This window comes from Otolemur garnettii, unplaced genomic scaffold, assembly GCF_000181295.1.
Source record: "Otolemur garnettii isolate 467f Iridium unplaced genomic scaffold, OtoGar3 scaffold00008, whole genome shotgun sequence".
NCBI lineage: Eukaryota > Metazoa > Chordata > Mammalia > Primates > Galagidae > Otolemur > Otolemur garnettii.
The window spans coordinates 27583610-27607014 of NW_003852403.1; positions in this window are offsets into that span (position 1 = coordinate 27583610).

The window sequence follows — 23405 nt, forward strand, 5'->3', positions numbered from 1 at the left end:
TTATAGACTGACAGACAACCTCTTAACCTGCTTATCAAAGTTATCATCACTTCTAATGGGATAATTACAGATCATTAATTGTGCAAAACCAAAGAAGATGCAATGAGTACAATAGGCATGAATTCTGTGATATTTATGTCAAAAGGCCCCACTTGTATCATTGATAAAGAAATATTGTACAGATCTAGGTAGAGAAACATTCTATGCTCTAACTGACCTTTAACATTTAGATGTGTCAAGTTTATAAAAATTAAGGACTAACTAAAGAATTATTTGAAGTTAGAGGTGACTAAAGAGACATGAAAACTAAAAGCAAAACATCATTTTGAATGGAATTATTTGGCTAAAAAGAATTATTGGAAATTTTGAAAGGGAGTTTGAATCTCAGATAGTAATGTATCAAGGTTTATTTTCTAACTTGTTGGTTATATAAGGTAATTAGTAGAATATCCCTTTTATATAAAATATATTATAAAGTATGTTTGGTAATAAGACTATCAGGTCAATCACATACTCCCAAATAGTTCAAGGAAACATCTTGGTGCTATAGTGGCAACTATTTTCTAAGTTTGAGAATGATTCAAAACAAAACTGCTAATTATTTGATACTACACTATTTTTAAAATTTGTATTTCCTTGTGACAGTGGTTTCTATACATTTTATTTTAGCAAAAAATTCATATATATATAAAATAATCTCATTCATATACACCTATATATACTGCATATCCTTTATATAACATATATGTCATTTACATATCATAGATACACATATACATACACGCTCTGACAATTTAGTTTGTGAACTCGTCCAAGAAAAAGTGCTACATATCTCACTGCCAAATATCACTGCACCTTCAAAGTACTCCCCTTGCGAAGCTATGCACTGATGCCAGCACCTAGTCCATCTTTCAGAGCAATTTTGGAACTCTTTTACTGAAATGACCATCAGAGCCACTGTTATTGTGTGAGGTCTGACAATTAAGTCCACAAACTGGCTACCATGAGCTTATGTTGGCAGCACTGTACAAACAATTTAGAAAGGTTTCATAACCTTGGTATATCAGTATCTCACAGTAATGTTTATGTTGACATGGGGCAGCATCTTACTGAGTCGCCTTGTGATTATTGTTGTGTGTTTCTGATGATTATTCCAGAAAAATAGTTCCAAAATTTCTATGAAGGGTGGACTAGGCACTGGCATTGGTGTATAGCATCCTAAAAAGAGTACTTCTAAGGGACCATAGTGATGTTTAGCAATGAAGTAATTAGCACTTGTGGGGGGGAGGGAAGGTTGGAAACTTGTCAGATCTCTTCAGATGTGCCAAGATAGTTCCAGAATATATGTGGAATGGCAGTCTCTGATTTCCTTAACCATGCTAGATCCAAAGAAAGATTTTAAAATTTATTTTAAATGGTAATATCCATATCTAAACATATCACACTAAACATATTAAATCACTTAGGATGAAGAGAATATTTTGAAAAGAAACCGGAAAGACGTTTTTTTCATTTAGATTTACAGCAGATGTCTTAACAACAACAGAAACCAAAAGGAACAATCATAATAAAGTGTATATCTTATAAAGAATTAATAAAAGGATGAAAGAAACTAATGTCCAATATAAAAAACAAAATTATATTATGCATGATTATATTATTATACTCAATCATATGAGAATGTGCCTATAAGGAAACAGTGATAGAAAAGGTAAGAAAACTAGCTTATAGTTAAAAAAGGAAAAATATAGACAATATGAAAAAATATCCATTTTGTAATGCAATTGATAGAGCAGAATATAATGGCAAAAATGTCAAATGTGTATGTTCCAAGTAGTAGTATTAGTAGTACGGGGCCTTAGCTACCCTAGGCATATTGAAGCAGAGGGCATTGAAAGTGCTTATTGAGTGGATGTCTTATGTGGTGATTTCAAGAAGAATCAGAAGAATCATGGTGAGTTATCCAAAACACAGCTTTGACCCAAAAAGGAAAAGTTCTTGATGTGTGAATTTTATTAACCCTTCCTCTTTCCTATTAGGTAAATGTAATTTATTTATTGCCTATTGAACTTTTTCCTCTTCCTTCCATATCCAAATAATTCTGACTTGGACAGTGTATAATATATTGACACAACGGTTAAAAAAGAAAACTATTTCTCTTCTTCCTCTTCACTTTTTCTTTCTCCTTCTCCTTTTATGTCCACCCTTTCTCACTTTCTCTCCTTGAATAAGTCTGCTTAATCCATTGGGTGAGGCCAAGAAAATTCAACAAATGCACAAGGATGAGAGAGGAAAGCCAGAGCTCACAGAATCAGTGTGCTATCCTTGCAGAGACAGATTCTGGACTGGAGCAAGAAGGTACAGTAGGGAATGGCAGACAACAAGCAATGAAGTGGGGAGGGCACCAGTGCAGGGACCAAGGAGACCTAAGACAGAGTTTCTGATGCAGGAGTTGAGAACAGCCCAAGCCCAGCCCAATTGTGAAAAGGACATCTCCACAGAGGAAAGCGAGAGATTTGATACACACAGGACGATTGATCAAATAAGTAAACATATTAAACATAGTGGAAGCCAGGGTTCTCACTGTCAAGGAAGGAAGGTGCATAGATGGAGAGGAGGAAACTATAATGGAATTTATTGTTTTTATATTGGAAATGGGAGGGGCAGTCTGTGCTCATGATTTTCAACTGATGAGATAGTTAGATGGAAAGAGAAAGAGAGAGACTATATATATTTTCTAGCTCAGTTCCCCTGAAGGCCCAGGAACAGTGGCAGCTTGAGAGTTTAAAATAAATGAGCACATCCATCTTGATTTCTCGATACCATTCTCCACTAAAAGGAACTAGTGCTTTAGGGCACTTAGGAAAAATGGCTGATTCTATAAGTCGTAAAAGAATGATAAGAACATGATCACAGGTTAAAGCTTCAGTGAGCTTCCATTGGCATTGGCTCAAAATACAAAATTACCTAAGTAATGTTGAGTCAAAGGTGACACATGAGACCAACTACAGTAAGTAAATTTGTAGATAAATAAACTGAAAGTTTGACCAGTTATAGTTTCATAGTTGCATGCATTTTTTTTTTTTATAAACTGTGGATTTACAGTGGAGCAAACAGACTATCTTAATCAAGACTTCAAAGTGGATATCATTAGCTATGAGACAAATTAAAGTTGGGTTATGATAGGATAAAAAGTGAAGAGCAGCGTCTTTTCAAGGACATTACTACCAAACATATACAATCTCAGTGTACTCATCAGAAAATATCAGACAAAACCAAATGAATGGACTTTTTCAGTTAATTAATATGATGTAATGCCAGCACCTTACACTGAAATGGTTCAATGGGGGAGAAAAATTCTTTGTTTTCTACTTTCAATGTTTGTATGAGTCCTGAGTTATCTCACGATTTAAAAAAAAGTACTTTAACAATCAAACCAACAAACAAAAACAGAACTAGAGAAGTAAAGGTGTAGGATATGCATATGAGTAAGAACAAGATAATTGGGTCTCTTTCTCACTTTTTTCCTTCATGAGAGGGACTCACTTCTAACTCTCTTTGGAACTGCTCTAAACTTTCTGTTCTTCACATAATATCTCTGTTACCCTAAAAAAAATGATAAATAAAATAAAGACTAAATAGAGAAAGGAAGGAATGTTAGAAAGTTAGAAGAGATATTAAGAGTAGTTAATATTACTGAGATTCAGAAACAATTTTGGCTTGAGTAAAAACAAAAATTAAGAACAGAGGGTTTTTGATATTTCACCAACATTTAGACAGAGAATATTGAGAGTTATATAGATATTGATAACATAAATTTTAGTACATTAATAATGTATTTATCCTTTTTGGAGAATTTTACATATCTGAGCAAATATCACAATTGCTTTTATACATTTCTGTGTACCAACTCCATAAAGAAAGTGAATATTACTGGAAATTCTGTAAGGATTCTCCCAGTTCTCTTAGTTCTTTATTGAGGGTATTCTGAAGAGAATCAACATTTTCCACAGTGGCATCCAAATTATTTTCACTTGCATCTGTCTTTTAAATATTATATTTGATCTTCAAATTTCTAATAAGTATAGCTAAAAGCAACCTTAATAATGATACTTTGACACCAGAAAATAAAATATGTGTCCTGAACAAGATTTTAGTATGTATCATGTTTTATTCATTCATTTGTTTGTAATCTATATTTGTATAGTATGTTACAGTTTGATCATTCCTAACTCAAAAATCTGATGTGAAAAATGCTCCAAAATCCAAAACCTTTTGAATTCTGATATGATTGCACAATGAAAATTCTTCATATGAATACTAAACACTAACTTTGTTTCATGTACAACATTATTTAAAATATTATGTGAAATTACCTCTAGGCTATGTGTATAAGTTGAATATGAAACATAAATACATTTTGTGCATAGATTTGAACTCTATCCCCAGGATATTTCATTATATATTTGAAAACATTCCAAAATCTGAAAAAATCTCAAATCTGGAAAGCTTGTGATCCAAGCCTTTTTTTTTTTTTTTAAATAGAGTCTCACTCTGTCCCCCTGGTAGAGTGCTATGACATCATAGCTCACAGTATCTTCAAACTCCTGGACTCAAGTGATCCTCTTGTAACAACCTACTGAGTAGCTGGGATTACAGGCGCCCACCACAGCAACTGGCTAATTTTTCTATATTTAGTAGAGATGGGGGTCTCTCTTGCTCAGTCAAACTGTCTCGAACTCCTAAGCTTAAGCTTGAGCAATCTACCTACCTTGGCTTCCCAGAGTGCTACAATTACAGGAGTGAGCCACTACACCTAGCCCCAAGAATTTTAAGTAATACTCAATATGTACTAACATAATTTTTATTGTAGAAAGCATGCTAATAATGTTTACGTGTTTCTTCAATTTGCTATTTTGATTATGTAATTAAATTTAGGGATATGTTTATAAAAATTCATAACACATAAAATGTTTTTTTTATAAAGGTATTAAATTTCTACTACAGGAATGGGTAGATTATGGATAGACAGTGAGACAGGCAGACATATAGATCCTAGGCACATATAGATACATGTGTATCTAGATGTTCATATAATAGCATATTAAGTATGATAGTTTTATTCTGGAAGAATTAAAAAAGAAAACTAAATCTGAATTTATATATAACTGTGCATTGAGCTTTGCAAAAAGTCCATTGCCTTTACACTCAGCTCATTTTTACATCCTTCATGGTAGATTGAATTGATTAATTCAATTTAAGGAAAATAGTAGTAGGAAGATAAATAAACTTCTCAGATACCAGAGGCAAGTTTAGTTCATGGAAGTCTTGAATAATAGATACTATTAGGACCTCCTGGAATTAGTTGAGTAGGGATAATGAAAAGTCTGTTCCAAAGATATTGATTAAAGCTTACAAAATGAATAAATGACTACCCAAATATATTTAAAGAGAAAGATCCTAGAGAAAAATATCATGACACTTATTAATAGTTATAAGTTCCATCTCATTTTAAAGTTAGAATTCAGGCTCGGCGCCTATAGCTCAACCAGCTAAGGCGCCAGCCACGTACACCTAAGGTGGCGGGTTCAAATCCCCAGCCCGGACCAGCCAAACAACAATGACGGCTGCAACCAAAAAATAGCCGGGCGTTGTGGCGGGCGCTTGTGGTCCCAGCTACTTGGGAGGCGGATGCAGGAGACTCGCTTGAGCCCAAGAGTTGGAGGTTGCTGTGAGCTGTAATGCCATGGCACTCTACCCAGGGGGACAGCTTGAGGCTCTGTCTCAAAAAAAAAAAAAAAAAGTTAGAATTCAAATAAACAAAAGAATGTTTTTATCTTTCTTCTGAGTTTTTAAAAATTAGTATGTAATAATTATACATACATGTGGGATATATGTGATATTTTGATACATGTGATTTTTGATACATGTATATAATATATGATGATCAAATCTTCACGATCACTCAAAAATAGAAAACTCTGATGATAATATACTAGGGAAAAAACTGAACATAAATCAGTACCTTTGAGGGAAGAATTCACAAAGCACATAACACTTATTTTTAAGCTCTTATAGCAAGCTGTAAACTAGAAGAACACTGAAACATGAAAGGTTGACATGGAAAGGTCTGGTGGAGATGAAAGAGCCATTTTCTTGTGAAATTGTCTCCTCTCACAGAGGGAACCACAATTGTAGGAACTCAATCAGTTCAGAGCTGTCCTGAATTCTATCTCTGGTGCTAGCATCCTTCCCTGTTATATTTTCCCCAATGTCTACATTTTTCAAAAATAACATTCATATCATTGTTTCTCCACTGTGGAACAGGTTTCTGATCCTTTTTCGCTGAAGTTGTTTCTGGTGAGAAGTTTGGGGATAATGAGCTATTCTGGGAGTGATCTCTTCTATAGCTGCCTTGGTGAATTCATTGCAGTTCTTCAGCCAGCTGTTCACCCAGGGTCTGGTGCTACAGTGGAGCCTGCCTTAAAGGAGTCTAGTGGTCGTAACTCCACCTCCTGAAGAGGAGGTGTTGATAGCTTATGGGGGGCAAAGTCTTTTTCCTGACTCCTTAACATTTTATATTCCAAATATTGCTAAATATTAATATATCAGTTGGCCTGAATAGATGAAAAACAACTATCTTGAAGTGTTCACAGTAGAATATACTTCATGGCAATAAACTTAATGTGGCCAGAGTGTAGTTTACTTCTGAGGTACTTCATACTTTAAAGAAATGCTATGTTTTGTTTGTAAGACTGAATAGGCTCCTTTTAGAACAATGACTTATTTTGAGACATAAATCCTTAAAAAATAATAGCTACATGAAGAAAAAATGAAAAGTAAATGGGACAAAATGAAGAGCAGACTATATACTGTCTCTGATGAAAATAATGTCTAGTGATGAGAGCTGTTTAAGGAAGTTAAATTTTATTTTTGTATGAATTTCTTAAATTCTAATCATCTGAGGTAATGAAAGGAAAGGAAATTTTTCAAGGATGCTATATGAGAAACAGCCTGAGGCTGTACAGTGGTTTTGGAGAAAGTGAATCATAGGTAATAAGCTTTTTTTCTCCAAATATTATGAATACAGAAAGCCAATAAATATTGAGCTCCAAAAAGGATCTGTGGGATCGTAACTTCGGTAATGAAGGTTGGATAAATAAAAGAATAAATCATCCATATCATTCTTTCTCCACTACGGAACAAGCTTATAATCCTTTTTCACTGAGGCTGTATTCGGTAAGAAGTCTGGGAATAATAATAAGTCAACAATTCTAACACTGACAGCTCTTTATGGATCTAATAAGTTTTTTGTTTTTCCAATCAATTTAACCTGTATTATCTTATCTATTACTAAAACTTTGTAAAACCAAGATGACTGTTTTGGCATCTTCATCCTCTCACTTACCTAGACTAAAAAGATTAAGCATGGAGAGATTATGAGACTTACCTCACACAAATGGTAGAGTTGACATCACAAACCCAAATCTTTGCCTTTTGGTTGTATTCTTCCCCCCGATACACCATGCTGCAATTTCTCCTTTTATTTTTTTAAGAAAATGTAGTGAAATTGCTTTTTATTATTTGGACTGGGTGAATTGGAAATAGTTTCATAATTCTTTGGTTTAGCCCTACTGATTTTCTTTAGACACAAAAAGTACATGAGTTTTGTCACCTTTTAAACATTGTTTAAATTGAGAACTATAACACAAAAACAGTACTTGTGTATTGTTTTTGAAAATTTTGTTTCATGTTATATCTATCTTCATTAAGAGATTTCTTAATAAAGTTTATTTTAAAAGCGATACGTGTAAAATTTGTAATCAAAAGAAGAGTGCAAAAAAAATGACTTTCAACCATACCCTCTATCTTTTCTTTCTGCTACTCTGTCAAAGTAACCAGAGTTATTAATTTCTGTGATGACTTCTAGAATTTTTATGTGCCTACAAAGATTTACAGAAATACTGCTGATTTGGTCTTTTATTTCTACTTAATATCCAGTTGTTTACATAGCTTTACATTATACATATTTTGTTTTTTAAATTGGCTATATAACTTATATATCTAATTATACATGTATAATAGAAAATATTATGTAATGTTTTTACTTGGCTACTGGAATTTCTCTATCTTTAGTGTTTCATTTCAGATTATTTTATTTATTTCCTCCTACTGTCCAAATTTTAAAGTAAATATTGGCTGGGTTCAGACTCTTAAAATCATTTCTTACCTCGATCTAAATTCATTTCCCAGGTAATATCATTCAGTCTCTTGGATTTCATGTAATTTGTAAAATCATAATCATTTATTAAATCAAAATATAGTCAATACAAAATCAAAATATATATTCATTTGTAAAACTTCCAAATTAATATCTTTAGATCTGATGTGTCTGCTGAGTCGAGAGAGTCACAGATCTCATCACTGACTGGAATTGCCTCTTGGATATCTAAATGGGCCTTCTCTGAATGTGTTCAGAACAGAATTCTTGATTCTTATTCCCAACCTTGTGCATGTCAGAACTTACACCATCTAATAAATGGCGCCTCCAACCTTCTAGAAGCATAAACCAGAAAACATTGGTAACGCGCTTAATTTCACAGTTTCACACATTTCGTATCTACTTCATTAGTTACTTTCTTTTGCTTTACTTTCAAAAGAGATCTAGGATTTGACATCCCCTTGCTGTCTCCACATCCCTTGTTTGGTTCAAGAAGATATCATGGATCTCACCTTCATTAAATAATAACTTTCTGTTTTTTATGATGCTATCCTGGATTTACTGAAAATTGTTTTCAGGAGGATCATAGTAGCCCAATTTTGATCCCATTATCTTATGGACAGTAAAAAACAAACAAACAAAAAATTAGGCCACAGGGAATTTATAGCTTTCTTTGCCTGCAATGTGCTTTACTAAAGAGACAGGAGATGCAGCAAGAAAGATGAGGAAGGGTATAGACCTAATAAACAAATTACAGGGGCCTTTCAGGTTAAACTTTAGCTACTATGTAAGAAAGAGTATCTCCTAATAGCCTACCTATAACAGTAAATAATGCAAATGTGGCCTGGCGTGGTGGCTCATGCCTGTAATCCCAGCATTCTGGGAGGCCAAAGAGTGAGGATCACTTTAACACAGGAGGCCAAAGTGGTAGGATCCCTATAACTCAGCAGTTCAAGACCAGGAATGGTGGCCTTACTGTAAGCACCACTAAGTACTATAGTCCCAACTACTTTGGAATCTGAGGCAAGAGGATCACTTGAGCTTAGGAGTTTGAGGTTGCTGTGAGCTATGATGCCACAGTATTCTACCCAGGGTAACTGAGTGAAAGTCTGTCTCAATAATAAAAAGCAAAAATATTCAAGAAGTATACTCTATCTCCTCCTCAGAACATCGAAACATTTAAGGAAGAAAATTATGGTTTTGGATTTATGAAACAACTGGACAGTCTCTTCTTTGGTTCAAAGGTTCTGAAGTTAATTGAGTACAGGCTATCTCCTGTTAGGAATGGTTTCCCATATGCGTCATTGTAGTAAACTTTAGAGTATTTGTGCCTCAGTTCTAAGTTGCTCCTTAATTTACCTATTTGTTCTTTTAATTATATGTATTAATTGCCTGAGATCTCACAAAGAATCTTGCTTATTTCTTTAGATAAGTTGCTGAGACAGACACAGGCCCTTTGGTGAGCTCTCACTATCACTAGCTTAACCTGAACTTTTTACTTCCTCCACATTACATAGCTACTGAATGGATGCCTCCCAACATAGTCTTTACCCTCTGTGTGATTTTCCTGTCGATGTCTTATCTGTAGTCAAGTTTAGCTGCCTTTTGGAATTCCTTTTCAGTTTTCCTGACTGGAAACATGCCCTCCCTCTTGTGAACTCAAATATGGCAATATATATACATCTTTGTTTTGACACTTTATTTTTTTACCCTGTGTAATAATGGTAAGAGTTTATTTCCAACTTGTTTTATTATATCACTTCATCTTAAGGGCAAGGAATTTATCTTATTAATCTTTGTACCTTATTACCCCTACCTCAATGGTGCCTGTTTAGTATTAGGAAGTTAATTAATGAATGCTCCTCCTCAGTTTTTCTACCCCTGTGTTGCCTACAAATGCTCTCAGATCAGTAAGTAGGGGGGAATCATACTCATTTCACTTATTCTTAGTTCTCAGATATATTTGTTCTTCACTGCCTGATTGCTGGTGTTTAAAAACCATTGTTTCATATTCCTTTTTTATTTTTCTTTGGTTGTTTTATTAGGATATCAAATTTATTCCCTGTTACTCCATCTGGCACAAGAAAGGGGTAACTTGCACTTAGCTATCTCCCTTGTCATGGACTGACACATGCCTTTTCAATGTTTTGTAATCAAATTCCAGAAAGGGTGCACAGATGTATCACACTATAAACATATATCTGTGGCTAGAAGCACAGAATTATCATATAGTTTTTAAAAGTTGTCTCGCCTTAAAGAAAAGCAATATACATGTTAAAATATATATTTATATTGAGCTCTATGCTATGTGTGCAGAATATTATAGTGAACATGAGACAATACGTAAGCACTGTTGTATATGAGGCATTCTTCAGTCTCTATCTTTACAGTGGTGAGTCCTAACCATCATACACCTCCACAGAGGTTTATGTCTGTGGTAATCAGGAAAGGCTATGTTGGGTTTTTAAGTACTATAGTTTTTCCCAATGTAGATGTACCTGCCAAGCCTTATTCTGATCTTCCCTTTGTTCATTGGATTATCAGACATTTAAATGAGATATGGTCCCAAGGAATTTTGGTTCAGTTGCTCCCTATGGGCACAACTGATATACAGTGACACCTGCTACCTTCAGAACTGTCTCTCTTCACTCTTCCAGGTTTACATTTGGAACTCTAGGTGGTCTCTAATAAACTCCCTCAGAAGTTTCTGAATTTTACTTTCAAGCTTCTGTTTATGTTTTCTTTTTTGCTATCAGTGCCCAGTTCTCTTTTTTGAATCTACTTTGAATATGATAATGAACTCTACTTACTTATTTATGGAGACCAGGAGATTTCTGGCTGCTTCCCACCTGGCTTCTTGTTTGTCTCTTTCTTTCAATCTTTGTAACTTTCCAGGGGACTTCAGACAACACTTAATAAGAGGTCAACGGACGATGCACCACAACAATTCAGAACAAATTTATTGTTCCAGTGAAAGGGCCCAGGGGAAATGTAGCCAGGCGGTAAATCCTGAGATCAGGGAAATTTCCAGTGACATCTGTGATCTTTGAAACATTTGGTGGGGAAAGGGCAGAAGCAGATACCCGCCAACTATGTAAACTGCTTAATTTTCTATGACCTTACTCTGCATTTAATGTAAATGAAAGATGGATAGTTGCTAGAGTGATAAATAGTAACTAAGAAGTAAACACTTTTCTTAAGAAACTTATAATAAAGATCACAAATACCAAAGTTTTTTTTTTTTTTCAACTGCAATAATTAGTCTAATACTGATTGTTTGAAGGCCGTTTTATATTTCTTTGTTAGTATTAGGAATTGATAGCATCTTAGGTCTTTTAATTTATAAAAGTATCTAAGACATCAAAGATAGTAGTTACATTACAGCCGAAACTCTGGAAACAGTAACTAACAAAAACCGAAAAAAACAAAAAATCACCAGGGGTAGAAGCAGAGAGAAATGGGGAGAGCAGAAGATGAGGCTGGTCAGAGATAGACACAGACAGGTCACTGTGAGTATTACCTTTTATCGTGTATATGTTAAACTATTTGGAGGATTTGTCATCCCCCCCCCAATATGCCATTATTCCCCTTTTATATAAGGCACGAGTTCTATTGTGTAACAACTAGTATAAGGTGGCGTTACCTTCCCCAGCCAGCTTTGAGGATTGACTTTGCATGGTTATCTCCATGAATGGCATCAAGGTGCACAAATGGATTTCCTTTATTGTTCAACATGTAATGGTCCTGTTCTCTTAATCTCAAGGAATAACAAAGTAATTCTGATGGGAAATATCTATAGTTGTTCATTAATCAACTCCTACTTATTGAGTTCTATTATATAAAAAAAGAAGATATGATCACTCCCATCAAAATACAAATATTGTTACTAAGATTGGCAGTGACCTTCCCATCTATTCCTCCAGGTTCCATATAGAATATTAGAAATGTCATATATTTACTTACCTTGTTATAGACTAATTAAAGGTAAAACATTAGAAAGTCAGTTGAACCATTACTTCCCTCTCCTCAAATCAACCAACAGAAAATACTCTGGTGACCTGATCCCCACTTCATCCTGCCCTGTGAACTGTTTGGGCTGTGTTTATCCCCTTCCTCCTTCCAACTCTCTCAACCAGTAGATTATCTTAAATTAGTTTACTTTTTATTCTTTTACCTAAGGGTAAACTTTCCTTCCCCAAGAGCACATTCTTCTCCCTCTTTTTATCACAATATTGAAATTATCCAAATTTTTCTAAATTCTTTTCTTCCTCCTGAGAATAGTTGGTTTGTGAGGAGTTGCTACATTTTCTCCTGAATATATTTTTTACTGAATAAAGAGGAAAACTAAAATTAGGGATCCACTTTTCCAGGAGGATCAGGAACTCTATAGTTAAATCAATAAATAAACTTCAATTTATGCTACTTAAAAAAATATAACCTGAAAGCAACTATCCAAGATACATATGACATCTATTCAGCCTTTTTACCTATTCATAGATATTCCACTATTAATCAATATTTTCCTACTCTCTCACTTTAATGGAGTTTCCACTATAAATAATCCCGAATCGAAGTGCTACCAGGATGAAGAACCCACACTGAGCAGCTGATTTGCTTTACTTTCTGCACATGTGTTATGCAATACCGTATTAACAAGAAAATAATTAGACTACATAAAATGCATCAGTAATTATTCCTGTAAGTGTAAATTCATTTACGATTCTTTTAAATGAGGTAATTAGAAGGCCATTAAGTGTTATTTTAGTTCTAACAACAATAACAAAAATTTTCATAGATAGGTGAACTTAGTTGTAGACCCTGTTAATTAAGGAAGAATTAGTAAGGAGGGATGATTAATAATTTGACAACTGGAGGGAAATGGGTAAGCCTACATATTCTTCAAGGTCCAAAGTTAAACTCACAAGTCTTAGATGTCTTCCTAATCTTTTCACATCAAAGGGCAGGATGAGTCTGTTTTTCCTCTCATGGACCATTTCGTGTCCTTCTGCAACACAGTTGGCATTTACTGTCAATAGCCTAGGTTAAGGGCTCGATAAGTATTTACTTCTTTAAATTGGTGTGTTTGCTTCCCTCCCTTCCCTGTGCATTATACATAGATGTTTTTCTCAAATAATTTTTTAACGAGACGTTTCTTTCTAAAGTTATCTTTCTTATACCTTCAGCCTCCCAATTCAAGCAAATTAAAACTGATGCAACAAACTGTGCTAAAAGGTTAAAAACAACAATAGCCATTGTTTTTCCTTAGTGTCATTTACTGGGCATTTAAACAAAACTCTAGTGGTGATCTCTAGGAAAAGTGACAACTCACAGTTGTACTCGGGATTAGTAAAATAAAACATAAATCTTACTAATTGTGGATACGTGAGTATGTGCCTGGCAATCACATATTTACCACTGTAAGTATAAATATACTTTGCCTGCAAAGTCTGCTTGAAGTTGTGACCATGAGATAACTTTCAAAATTACCTCTAATCATTCTTTACCTCAAACGCTAATTCTATAATTATTCCACATGCACTGCCAAAGGCTTTGTAGAGGACAGGATTATCTAGAATCCTAGCACAAGCTTGTCTCTTAAATTACAAGGGTATTATCATAACAGATGATAGTTTTAAACTTACTAGCATTAAAGTTAGTTATTTTGCCTAGACTCAAATTTGAGGCTATTAAGTTCATCTGAATATAAAAGTTTCTATTTATGAGATCAGTGTGTCTTGCTCTGGGTCTCACCTGGTTTTTTATGCTCATTGAGCTGATTATTTTTTTATTAAATCTTCTTTGAATATATCAGACGTCTTCTAGCTGACTCAATGGGGAGAATCTCTATGTGCTCTGACACGTAGGTCACTATTTAAAAGAGAAGAGGCTTTCTTCTTTCCAGGTCCCTGGTTTTGATTTCATTTGTAGACTGTAAGCCTCTGAGTTATCAAACAATATTTTACTCCTACTGATTTCATTTTATTTTTACTATAATGAAACAGATAGAACACCCAAGAAATTCTGTGATAGCCCTTCCTTGGTCTGAAGCTTACTAATAAGGTACTTCACTCAGAGAATATTAGAAAATGTGAATTATATGCTAAACTGAACTGTAGAAACACCATAAACTGTTATCTCATCCTGTTGTATGACCTTACTCTGAAAGATTGAAATATATTTGAAATGCACTAGGGAACTCATCTGTACAAAGAGACTCTGAACAAATGCTTTCCTAGTGCAGATAATTATTATGGTACCCAATTCAGAATTTTATAAATTGGCCTTTTGGAAAACAAGAACTATCTGGAGAGAGACTCCAGGAACTTGCTGGCAACTGTAGTTCTTTCTGGTACATAGTCTGGCATCTGTATGCTGTCATACAGTACCTCAAACCTTAATATTGACAAAAAAGAAGAAAAGAATGTGTGCAAAATAAAATCACAATGAATTGTGAGAAAATGCATTCCAACTTACAGTATGGTAAATAAATTGAGTTTTAAGAGACTAAGAGACTAATAAGAGACTCAAACCAATACTTAAAAGATGGTGTTATTTTTAAACAAAATGTCATTAAGGATGGGTAGAGGGAGGGTAATTAGTGGGAACACACCTACAGTGCATTTTACAAGGGTACATGTTAAATTTACTAAGTGTAGAGTATAAATGTCTTAGCACAATAAAAAAAGTCAGCTTATGATCAATTTGAAAAGAAAAATACAAATCACCAATAAGTAAACAATTAAATACATTTTTCATTTATAATTTCCAGGCTTAAATTATTAAACAAACAAACCAAAAAAAAAGTGGCCATGGCCAGGTTGTTTTCATCACGTTATTCACCATTGAAGAGAATTTTTTTATTTTTGTTGTTGGGGATTCATTGAGGGTACAAGGAACCAGGTTACATTGATTGTGTTTTTTAGGTAAAGTCCCTCTTTTAAAGTCCCAATTATTGTGTCCACCCCCAAAAGGTGTATCACACACCGTGAAACCTCACCCCCTCTCAATTCTCCCCTTCTCCCACCCTCCACCATGTACTAGGTCATTAATTGTCTTCTTATCAAAACTGATGACATAGGATTCTTGCTTCTCCATTCTTGTGATGCTTTACTAAGAATAATATGTTTGTTCCACTTCCATCCAGGTTACATTGTGAATCAACGATAAGGGATTTTTAAGTAAAATACTGGGTCCTAGTTATGAACCCCAGTAACAGTTTTGCCACAAGTCTTTCAATATATTTCCATTTAAACAAATCAGCATTAAACAAGCAAGACTAAATAATGGATAATAGGTTGTTTGAAAATGGGCTATCAATTATTCCCAGATTATGTTCTTAAGCTGTTTTAATTCTTTGGTCAATGTAAGGCGATCTCAGCTTGTTGTTGCTGTGGCTTCTGTGGATTGATGCTAGGGAGTATTTTATGTTTCAGTCTGTACCAAACTCTATGCTTCATATTACTTGACTATCTTAGGGCATTATGATTTTTTTCCCCTGAAAATTGAACTGAATGGTTGTCCTTAACTTTGAGTTAAGAGGGTGTTGATTCATTTCTCTATGCTTTCCGTGGTGGCACTCCTTACGCACCACTTAAGGAAGGGTAGTTTCTATTGTTGCAGCTATCAAATGACCCAAAGCCCCAATATTAAAATGTTGCATCTCCCATCACTCTCATAAAAGTGAATAGATGAGGCTGTTCGATCTGTTTTTAAAAAATTTCTGATCAATAGCTTATTAATCCAGTTAATTATTAAAAGTTTAACCACTTATTTTTGCCCGCAATTTATTCTAATCCTGGATAGATTCAATCTTAGCCATAAATCATTCTTGAGCTAGGGAAAAGAAAACAAAAACAAAAATATAACTCCATAAGATAAGTGAGAAGAGACGTTAAAAAAATACACTATGGAAACAAAGAGGAAAACAACTCATTTCAGTTGCAGAGTCAAAGTAAGATTTCCTAGAGAAAATGACATCTATGTAATTAAAGGTGAGTAAGAACTGTTTAGAAATAGGATGTCTAAATAATGGTAACAAATACGTGTACCCATTTTTTAAAAATTGAAGGCTGGAGACAGCATAGCTGTTTTTGTTATTTGTTCCAGTAATCATGTCACTTTCAGTGACGAAGACCCTTCTAATATTTTTCTGGATTCCTTTCTCATATCAGTGGTGGTATAGCACATAATTAATTAATAAAATAATAGCCCTACTGGTCTAATGCTAAGGAAGAGAATTGACCACAATGCATATCATAACCTTTTTGTAAATGACTTATCAAAATAATTTCCCATATGTTTCCATATGTTTTACTTGGAAAACTATAGGTCACAGTCTTCTAAGTAAATGCAAAATATTTAAAAAAAAAAAAAAGCAAGCAAACAAAAACAAAGAAAAAAATAAAAGCAAGACAGCAAAAACTTATACTTTTTCCTGATGGTGGTGATTGAGTTATGCTGTGGTGGCAGAGTATAATGGTGGGAAGTGACACTGGATGTCTAGAGATGAAACCTAACTCTGCTTCTTACCAGCTGTGACTTTAATCAAGTTAATTAAAGTCTGTATGTCTCAATTTCCTTATCTATAAAGTGAGGAATAAAAATAGCTTCTTTATGTGGTGGTAGTGAAAATTAAATAAGTTAATACCATAATGTCTTTAGGAACCGTGGTTATTACATATGAAGTATTAAATATTTAACACTGTGATGAGAACTGATATCAAATTACTTAACAACTGTTGTATTGTCCACGCTGAACATACTCTTTGAAGCCTGTATCATTAATTTATTAATGATTATGAGGATGATAATAGTAACAATAATCATACCCTTTCCTAGGTGACTTCTGTTACCATACACTGGTATTGGAACCTGCTTGACATTTACTCTTCTCATAACCAGACTGTAAGACTAGAACTTGAGTATAACTCTTTTTCTGGGAGAGGATCAAGGAAGCCCAAGTGTTGGATAAGACAAAGCAAGATGGATTTTAAAAAGGCCAATAATGCGAATTAATGAGTGGTTATCCCTCTAAGCTCAAACTTTTTTAGGACCTTGACTCTTTCCAGGTCTGTCAGGAAGAAATGCAATGTGAGGAGCTAAGTGGTAAACATCTCAGAATTGCCCCATAATGTATACTGTGTAGACTCGCCCATAATTAGAAGGCTGGGACATTTGTCCCACTGGCTTTTATTCCACAGTGGTTCCGAGTTGCCTCTCGGAGCATTATACTTTTCAGCATTATAATGCAAGAGATCAATGTTATTGAACTAAATGAAACTGGAGTCAATAAAAGCTCATCTGATTTATCCAGAATGCTCTGGAAATAATTTGTTACATGACAGAACTGCTGTGTAAAGAACATCTTGAAACTCAAGAATTCCAAATAGGTATTTTGGTCAGTTTTCCCATGAAGCATCACCACATAGGTATAATATTGAGCACATACCTAGAAGATGCCAGCTATCAAGAGTGTCACACAAGAGAATGTACATGGAAACGGTCCTTGCATATCCCTGTCATACCTTTTTCTTAAATCATATGTAGGTCATATAGTTTTTAGTCTCCAATAGACATTTATCTAGAACTGTTTTAAAGAACTGGCCATTTTTAATTGCCCTCATTCATTCTTGTTTTTTTCTTGGCTTGTGTTCTTTAATAGATTGTGAGCTACTTGAGTGGGAAAAGGAGGTTTCTTCCACATGTCACCACAGAACTTAGCAAGTTTCTAGCATGCTATATATTTAAGTGAAAGAGAAAAGAGGGATGGGAACAACAATCAATGACAAAGGAGAGATAATATTTAAAAATTATGTCTGACATTTATAGAGTACTTTACATGTGTCAGGAACTTCATATTTGTTTTTTTTACTTTTATCCTGTTGTTCTTATGTGAGTTTTATTAGCTCTATTTTATGGATGAGATAACTGAGGCTTGAGTAATGGGAAGAATGGGATAAATAATAAGTAATGGGATAAATAATAAGCATAGATTTTCATAGTCAGAAAGTTTTGGAGCACGAACTTGAAATTTTATCTGTTTTTCAAAAATGTGAACATTTAGACAATGCAGCCTTAGGGAAGGAAGGGAAGAGGGGAGAAAAAGAAGGAAAAAGTAGAGCAGAGAATGAGAAAAATAAAGGAAGGCAAGAGGAATTGGGAGGGAGGACAGGGGAAGGGATTGAAGGATCAGTTCTGAACCTGCCGTGGTAATGTCTGCCTTTGTGTGAGAAGCTGCCATAATCCTTGTTGCTGCTTTATGCATATGAACTAAAACAGTCTTAGAAGAAATCAGGCAGAAACAAGAGAAGCAGTTTCCCAAAACACTGTCTTGGTGTTACTTAGCAAAGAGGAGTTTTATGACTTATCTCTGAGATAAAATATGATTTCTTTACTTGCTAAAATCAAATTAGAATTACATGGTCAGTTAATTAGGCAAGAATCATGGCAGGGGAAAGGAAAAAAACTAATCAACCAAGAGATTAAAATAAGAGTTATTTGAGATTTGTGTCTAATAGCTTAGCTCTAGGATTAGTTTGGTAAATGTCTGGTTGATAGGGGAACAAAGATTTCCAAGTGCTCGATTCTTTTCCGAAGTCTAAAAGGGCCTGTTTTACACAGTTTCCTACCATAGTATGATTTATTGTTTTAATTTTCAACACAAATTTCAGGGTTTTCAGGAAGGACTCTTCAACAAGACCTGCATGTGGGATTTGTTTTTCTCCAAACCTCATTATGGCTTGAGGGTATTTACTTTATCAGAGAGATAAAGCAAACCCAATGTTTTTCAGTGAGGATAAGTTTCCAGTGTCTTCTTCCCATTAGTACTCCTGAAGTGTAACACGCCCCACTGCCGGGGAGATTTGGAGAGCTTAAATCTGTTTTAGACTGTACTGTTTAGACATTACTCTACAGAGTCAGATTTTTGTAAGATCTAGATATATTTGCACATAATTCTTCAGAAATCAGATTTCCTTTTATAATAAAAATCGGGCATTAAGAAAAATTTCCACTCTTCTACTTATTGCTGCATAAAACCATAAGAGAAATGCTTAGTTGAGGGAAAGAGGGACAAAAGTAAAAAGAGGCAGAGCAGTAGAGAAATATAAAGATGTAAACACGACTACTCGAAGATACCTCCTTCACTGTCTTCCAAACAAATGTAAAAATATTTTTAAGGGATAACTTCACTCACTGAGAGGAAAATGACAATTCAACTGTGCACAAATACAGCTTCCTCTCTCTCAATACTACCATCGGCCTTGCTTTAAGGAATAACACATGGTATCTGGATGACAGATTTCTTAGTATTTATGCAAGCTATGTACATTTATTCATTTCATCAACATTTATGGAGTGCCTCCCAGAGAGCAGGGAGTCGATGTAAAGTATACTCACCATCCTATAAGGCCGATATTCTGTACTCGTAAGTGGAAGATGTGTTTAAAAAGTCATGAAATTTCCTTAAAAACCTATATTGAGTGAACAATGAGGCAGGTTCAGATGTTTTCTTGTTAAATGTTTACTTGTTTGACCCCACTTTCCTAATTTTTTTTTACTTAGATGGTGAATGGATACTTGTCCCTTGATTCAAAGCGTTCAGCCTCTCCACCACTGCAACTGAGGAGGTCAAGTGTGGGTGATAAAAATTCACTTAGTGAATCTGTTCATTTCTGCTGAAAATCTTTTTGAATTCAATTCCTCTCAGTTTCAGTGGTGTTCATAAAATAATATGGGAGCTATGGAACTCTTAGACAATAGTCAACAGTTATTACCTGTAAGTGTTTCTTAGAAACTTACTGAGGTGAGTCAAGGGCATGTACACAGAAGGAAGCAATAAGGATAAAAAAAACCTTGAAGTACAATGCAAAGACTATGGATAAAAGTTTTCTGCTGAGCCTTAGTGAGAACAGATAAATAAAGTGGAATAGTATAAAAGCATTTGGTCACGGTGGAGAGAAAGGTTACTTTTGCTATTTAAAAACTTAAGGTATTACAGTGCCCTAAGGCACAAACTACACAAGAAATGCCTTCCTAAGGGATTCCTTAAAGGCATCTGCTGGTGAGACTAACAGAAAATCAAAAATGTTCTTAATATCTCCTTTGTCTGTACCTCAGGGGGAAAAAAATCAAAACTAATATTCAACATTGATATGGATTAAATTTATACATCACGTTTCCTTGTGAGCTTAATCTTTTAATCAGTTTCTTGTCCAAAGGATTATAAAATTTTTAGTATTATTTTAGAAAGATTTTAGAATATCAGGAAAGCTACAACCACACAAAGCATTAAACACAATGTGTTCGTGTTACACTGCTTGCTTCTGGGAATAGTACCCTATTATAGAAACTTTCATGTCAATTTAAAATGGGATAAAATTTTCATTTGCAAGGAAAGAAGTCATATATTAATTTTGGAAAGAAAATATTTCAGAAAAAAATCATAACATTAAAGTCTTCACTTCACAGATTCATTTATTTGACTGAGGTAAAGCATTTCTGAAAGAATAGACTTTGGATTGAAAAAAAATACAATTTTAATGAAAATAAAAAACATGAAGTAAACAGATAACTACTGGCTCAGTAGCTAAAATGAATGATGAAGTTGCAGTGGTTTATAACAGATGGACTCTGAAGGCAGGCTGCCTTGATTTTGAGGCTAGTTTTGCCAACTCTGGGGTATATAACTTTAGGCAAGTTACTAAACCTCTCTGCTTCACTGTGCCATCTGTGAAATAGAAAATAACAGCATCGATTTCATATGGTGGTACCAAGGCACTTAGCTGAGTGGTCAGAATAACCCAGTCTTATATACATGTAATAAGAGGCTGTAGTTACTGCTGTTGTTATTTTCTAAGAATTGTGTTCAGGGAGAGAAACAAGACACAGGCTAGAAGATCACTGAGAAATGGGAGAATGAATGTAATAAGAAAGGAAATCAAATAACTATCTGCCTATGTGATAGGCAAATGAAAAAATCCTTGGCAAATTCAGTTCATTTGTGAATCAGACATGTACACACATGCATGCATAAATCAGCCCATCTTTAAGATATTAAGAGAAAAATATATTTATAATCTAGAATCAGTTTAAGAAGTCAAAATAAATTTTCCTGAAGAAAGGAAGATTTGGAAAAAAGCTAACAGCAGCTAAATGAGTAAAAATAGATATGTTTTATAATACATATGTGGATATAAAGGTTTGATAAAGACTCTACAGACTTTGATAAGGTATTTGCATTTTATGGTATAAGAATAGTTACTGCTAGTTTATTTTTCACTATCCATGGTTGTTATCTTCCTAAAAATAGAAGATTCGGACAACTTATTTCCAGAGCCCCACTCTAAATCATTCAAAAGGACATTTCTCTTCCTTCCTACACAAAAACATTCGATACACAATTGTTACCGAAAAAGGCATTCAGAGGAAATAAGGAGAAAGGGGAAAGAAAGAGAAATGAGAGAGCTTGAGGTGACTTGACGAAAGGATTGAATCCATAAATAATACAATAAAAATATTCTCCTCAGTCCTTGAAAAGATTGCAAGTGAATCCAGAATAGCAGAGATTGAAAAGAGCTCTAAGTTTTCAAGACACTGGGATAAGATAAACACTCATATTATCCATCAAAGGCAACAGAAAAAAAATCATTCAATAAGCAAATGAAATTTTGCTCAAAATGAAAGCTTCTCAAGATAATTAACAGGGAATTAAAATTAACTGTCTAAACAAGAGTGGTGGCCTTTACCTTTTCTCAAAAGTCAAATAACAGAGAGTTTAAATAAGCATTTGATTTGAGATTTCATTTCAATTTTAGCATGACCTTTGTTAGAGATGTTTAAAATAGCATCTCATAGAAAATGGGTGTATGGTGTTGAACTTTAAAAGAGAGGAAGGCATAGGAAATGTTTATACTCACAGCTAGAAATGCAATGCTGTGGAACTTTCTAGTTTGAATAGACAAATACTACTGGTACCTTGTAAAGTATTAAATTCTAGTTTTGTTTTGTTGTTTGTTCATTCATTTCCTAAATTCACCTGCATCTATTCATTATGGCTAATTAAGTGGCTTGGGAGTCTTAACTAATTGCTAACCATTTCTAGAAATTTTTGAAGAATTTCAAGTAAGTCTTCTGCTCTCAATTTAATGGAAATACATTTTCTATTTGTTTTAAAAACAACTTTGGAAAAAACATAGATAGAATGGAATATAAGTAAGTATAATGGGAATTTGCCTGATAAGTTTGATCAAAATATAGCATGTTTAAATTAAAACAAACAAACAAACAAACAAACAAAAAAAAAAAAAACACTTCCACTACCTGCTTCATTCATACAGTGGTTAAGAGCTGGTTCAAAGCAAATAGTTTTACCAAACCAAACTGAAATCTGCTCACTCAGGGCAGTAAAGCCAGACACTGGCTCATGCTGAGAATGACAGAGGGAGAAAAGAACAGTTATTGTATGGCACCAAACAAGGAGAATGGGCCACTTACACTTGAAACCTTAACTCCCTGATGGCTTACAAGCAAAGGTTTTTAAAGCCAGGAGTACATTTTAGGAAAGCAGATGTTACCTGGGGGTTATACATTGATTTAGCCCCAACAGGTAGGACACCTTGAAGTGGGGCTTACAAGTCCTAAGTGTAATCAAAGATTTCTGATTCCTGTGTGTGTGACTCTCTTCAGGTCTCTCAGGAAGAAATGCAAAGTAAAGAACATTGGTCATAATTCAGTTCTCAGATCCTCCCAACCTAAGGTCTATGGGATTACTGTGGGCATTTTTCATTTGGTGGGGGCTTCTGAAAAACAACTCAAGAACATATGTTAAGATGTTACCTTTTAGTTTCCATAGGGAGTCAAAACAATTGGTGATTCTGGCAACCTTGGGAGACTACTATCTTCTTGTTTATTAGGTTGCTCATTTACTTTTCAAGGCTAGCTACGTGCCTGGAATTTCCCTTGGAAGAATTTGAGATGTTTTTCTTTATTGTCATGCTTGGAGGGCGCAGCAGGCCCCTAGGAGGGATTCCTGTTCAGTGTCAATAGCAAAAAATCAAAAGAAACATATCGAATAAGAAAAGGAAAATGAACACAAAATATAGATCATGCTCCAAATGTCTGGATTTATTTATTTATTTATGTATTTATTTTTTAGAGACGGAGTCTCACTATGTTGCCCAGGCTG